The sequence below is a fragment of the Triticum aestivum genome, chromosome 7B (genome assembly GCF_018294505.1).
Source record: "Triticum aestivum cultivar Chinese Spring chromosome 7B, IWGSC CS RefSeq v2.1, whole genome shotgun sequence".
NCBI classification, from domain to species: domain Eukaryota; kingdom Viridiplantae; phylum Streptophyta; class Magnoliopsida; order Poales; family Poaceae; genus Triticum; species Triticum aestivum.
In genome coordinates this window covers 537,221,524-537,226,744 of record NC_057813.1, presented here as the reverse complement: position 1 = coordinate 537,226,744, position 5,221 = coordinate 537,221,524, and positions in this window count along the sequence as shown.

Below are 5,221 nucleotides of genomic sequence, written 5' to 3'. Positions count from 1 at the left end.
TTTGTTCTTACCATGTGTAGCTAGCACTTTGTGCCTTCTTGCTGGTTATATGCTTTCCTTGCCATGACTTGCACCGTAGTGAGTGCATCGAGCTCGTTTGCATGCCTTCGTGAGTTAAATTTCAGCATGTCTCAGTTTTCACTGTCTGAAAACTGATTGTGTTCGAGCGATGTTCGTGAGCTCGGTAGAGTATTTTGTGAACCCTTTTGGCCCCAGGTCACTTTGGGTGTTTTATTAAGCTGGTTGAGTAGCTCCATGCCATGTTCTTACTTGTCATGTTCAGGTTTTCTATCATGTTGTTTTGCTGCTCCGAAGAGAGCATCGTGATCTGAAATTTCAGACTAGTGTTAATTTCACTAAGTCTGAAATCTGTTTTGCATTTGCGTTTTAGCCATGCTTGTTTGAACCTCTTAATGGATGAATTTGCCTATGGCTCAGTGCTAGTGTTTTGTCAACCATCTTGTGTACATCACTGCCATGTATTTTGTTTTCATGTTTGGTGGCTGTAGCATGTTCATTTCGTTGCATTTAGATGCCTACTTGCTGTAAATCGCAGACCGGTGTCATATCTTAAAACGCTTGCCATTTCTAAATCGTAACTCCGATTCCAATGATCTTTATATCGTTTTCAAGCGATTTCATCCCCTCTATCCAGTGGCACACTTGGTTTTCCAAGTTGATGCCAGGTTCATGCATTTCCTGTCATATCTTGCATTTTGCATCCCGCATCGCATCCCGCATAGCATATCGTCATTTCATCATATTGCTTGGTCTTGCCCGTGGTTGATTGTATCCTTGTTGCTTGTTTGTCTTGTTGGGTAGAGCCGGGAGACGAGTTCGCTACCGAGGAGCCCGTTGAGTTTGCTTGTGAGGATCCAGTCAACTCTGACAACTGTGCAGGCAAGATGATCATACCCTCGAAATCACTACTATCTTTGCTATGCTAGTTTGCTCGCTCTTTTGCTTTGCCAATGCTACGATGCCTACCATTTGCTTGTCAGCCTCCCAATTGCCATGTTGAACCTCTAACCCACCTTTGTCCTAGCAAACCGTTGATTGGCTATGTTACCGCTTTGCTCAGCCCTTCTTATAGCGTTGTTAGTTGCAGGTGAAGATTGGAGCCGTTCCTTGTTGGAACATTTATATTGCTTGTTGGGATATCATTATATTGCTATGTTATCTTAATGCACCTATATACTTGGTAAAGGGTGGAAGGCTCGGCCTCTCGCCTAGTGTTTTGTTCCACTCTTGCCACCCTAGTTTCCGTCATATTGGTGTTATGTTCCCGGATTGTGCGTCCCTTACACGGTTGGGCTATAATGGGAACCCCTTGATAGTTCGCCTTGATTAAAGCTTTTCCAGCAATGCCCAACATTGGTTTTATCATTTGCCACCTAGCCTCTTTTTCCCTTGGGTTTCCGGAGCCCGAGGGTCATCGTATTTTAGCCCCCCCTTGGGCCAGTGCTCCCTCTGAGTGTTGGTCCGAACTGAGCTGCCTGCGGGGCCACCTCGGGGAAACTTGAGGGTTGGTTTTACTCGTAGCTAGTCTCATCTGAGTGTGCCCTGAGAAAGAGATATGTGCAGCTCCTATCGGGATTTGTCGGCACATTCGGGCGGTGTTGCTGGACTTGTTTTAACCTGTCGAAATGTCTTGTTGTACCGGGTTACCGAGTCTGATCGGTGTGTCCCGGGTGGAGGTCTATTCCTTCGTTGACCGTGAGAGCTTGTCATGGGCTAAGTTGGGACTCCCCTGCAGGGATTGATCTTTCGAAAGCCGTGCCCGCGGTTATGGGCGGATGGGAATTTGTTAATGTCCGGTTGTAGATGACTTGAACTAAACTTAATTAAAATGATTCAACCGTGTGTGTTACCGTGATGGCCCCTTCTCGGCGGAGTCCGGGAAGTGGACACGGTGTTGGAGTTATGCTTGCGCAGGATGTTCCTTTAGCTTCTCGCTCGTGCTTGGCCTTCTCTTCTCGCTCTCTTTTGCGTATAGGTTAGCCACCACATATGCTAGTCGCTTGCTGCAGCTCCACATATATTTGCCTTATCCATTCTTATGAGCTTAAATAGTCTTGATCGCGTGGGTGTGAGATTGCTGAGTCCCTGTGGCTCACAGATACTACAACTCCAGATGCAGGTCCAGGTGATTCTGCTCCAGTTGACGATTACGAGCTCAGGTGGGAGTTCGACGAGGACTCTCAGCGATACTACGTGTCCTTTCCAGATGATCAGTAGTGGTGCCTAGTTGGGGTTTTCGATTCAGGACCTTGTCGCATGTTGGGGGTCTTTTCTATTTTGGCACCGTAGTCGGGCCATGAGTGATTTGTTTGATGGATGTTATTTATGTACTCTGATGTGACGTGGCGAGTGTAAGCCAACTATGTTATCTCCCCCTTTTATTATGTATTACATGGGATGTTGTAATGATTGCCTGACTTGCGACATTGCTTTCAATGCGGTTATGCCTCTAAGTCGTGCCTCGACACGTGGGAGCTATAGCCGCATCGAGGGCGTTACAAGTTGGTATCAGAGCCAGGTTCAAGTTCAATAACGAATTCAACTGGCCGGTGCGGAGGCATTCCTGGGAGCTCTTCTGGAAAGACGTCTTGATACTCGCAAACGACAGGAATTTGAGAGATAGCATCCAATTCACCCTTCTCATTGAGAGAAAACAACCGGATGGAATTATCCCGAGCGGCAAAGACAATGACATCCTCAGACGAATGAGTCAGTTGAATCTGCCTGGTTGCACAATCAAGCTGAGCTTTATGCTTAGAGAGCCAGTCCATCCCGAGAATAAGATCGATATCCGAGTTGCCAAGAACCATAGGAGAAGCAAGAAACTTGAAATCACCCATCAAGATTGAAATATCCGGCACCTCCATACTGGAACTTAGTCGCTTAGCTGGAGAGACGACTTGCATAGCTCTAGGTAATGCCCTAGTGCTAAAATTGTTCTCCGATGCAAATGGAAATGACATGAAGGAATGCGATGCACCAGAGTCAAAAAGAACTTTTGCAGGAATATCATTAACAGGAAGGTTACCCATAATGACATCTGAAGAATCCTCAGCCTGAGCTGCATTCAGCATATTGACCTTGGCGTGCTTGGGATTGTGCTTGACCACAGCTGTACTTGCGGATCTGACAGGAGGAGGAGGAGGAAGACGCCTCTGGTTGGTACACTTGTTGGCATAGTGACCCTTCTGTTGGCACTTGTTGCACGTGACCTCTGAAAGCGGACGGTGATACGGAGCACTCGATCTTGGAGCTTGAGACGAAGCCTTGTTCTGAAAGCCTGGGTTGGGTGGGTGGGAGAAACCACTGCCACCTTTGCTCTTCTGCTGATACGGCTGACGGAACGGAGGAGGAGGAAGCCAATACTTCTGCTGCTTGACCACTTGAGTAGAGGAAGACGGAGTAACATCTCTGGCACGCTTCCTGGAAGCATCACATCTCATCTGAGCAGCCTCTTGCTTCAGTGCCATGTTGTAGAACTCATCGTATCTCAACGGCTCAAAGAGGACAAGAGCGAGCTGAATTGGCGGAACTCTATACCTCTCGCATTTTCCAAAGTCCAAGCGTGGCAATGATGCTATCCTCGTTGTCATCGACAAGCTCACCAAAGTGGCTCATTTTCTGCCTATCAAAGAGTCAATCACTGCAGCTCAATTGGCGGAACTCTATACCTCTCGCATTGTCTCTCTGCACGGTATTCCTCAAGTGATATCTTCAGACCGTGGCAGCATCTTTACCTCCAAGTTTTGGGATTCTTTTCAGAAGGCCATGGGCACCAACATCCGCTTCAGCACAGCTTTCCATCCTCAAACAAGCGGTCAAGTCGAGCGTGTCAACCAAATTCTTGAAGATATGCTCAGGGCTTGTGTGATCTCCTTCGGCATGAAGTGGGAGGATTGTCTTCCTTATGCTGAATTCTCATACAACAACAGCTTTCAAGCAAGTTCGGGCAAGGCCCCCTTTGAAATTCTGTATGGCAGGAAGTGCCGTACCCCTCTCAACTGGTCTGAAACCGGTGAATGTCAGCTGCTGGGTAATGACTTAATCACAGAAGCAGAAGAAATGTGCAAAGTCATTCGTGATAACCTCAAAGCAGCCCAGTCCCGCCAGAAGAGCTACTATGATAGTAAGCATCGTGATCTGGCTTTCGAGATTGGAGATCATGTTTACCTCCGCGTCTCTCCCATTAAAGGTACTCGTCGCTTCGGTATCAAAGGGAAGCTTGCCCCTAGATACGTGGGACCTTTCAAGATTGTCAGCAAGAGAGGCGACCTCGCCTATCAACTCGAGCTTCCTTCAAACTTTGCAAATGTTCATGATGTGTTCCATGTCTCTCTGCTTCGAAAGTGCTTCAAGACTCCTGACCGCACCGTCAACTTCGAGGACATTGAGCTCCAAGAAGATCTCTCCTATCGTGAGCACCCAGTTGCTATTCTCGAAGAGACTGAACGCAAGACTCGCAACAAGTCAATCAAATTTCTCAAAGTCAAGTGGTCACACCATTCCGACCGTGAAGCTACCTGGGAACGCGAGGATCGCCTCCGTTCTGAGTACCCGGAGTTCTTTCAGTCCTAGATCTCGGGACGAGATCTTTTCGTAGTGGTGGAGTGTTGTAACGCCCCAGATATACTTTCCATATTTGTATCCAACTCTTGCCGTCCCTGGCGCTAAGTTATATTTATTTCTTGGGTTGGGTCTTTGTCTCCGTGTGTTGTTTTTCTTTTTCGTGCATCTCTTATCATGACATCACGTGCATTGCATTTGCATACATGTTCATCTCATGCATTCGAGCATTTTCCCCGTTGTCCGTTTTGCATTCCGGCGTTTCGTTCTCCTCCGGTGGTCATTTCTACCTTTCTTTCTTGTGTGGGGTTTAAACATTTCCGGATTGGACCGAGTCTTGCCAAGCGGCCTTGGTTTACTACCGGTAGACCGCCTGTCAAGTTTCGGGTCATTTGGACTTCGTTTGATACTCCAACGGTTAACCGAGGGACCGAAAAGGCCTCGTGTGTGTTGCAGCCCAACACCCCCCAAATTTGGCCCAAAACCCACCAAACTCTGCTCCATGTCCTAGAGCGTTCGATCACGATCGTGTGGGCGAAAACCGCACCTCATTTGGACTCTCCTAGCTCCCTCTATGCCTATATATACACCCCTCCGTTTTCGGATCTCTCCCTCTCCCCGAAACCCTAAAAAAAAA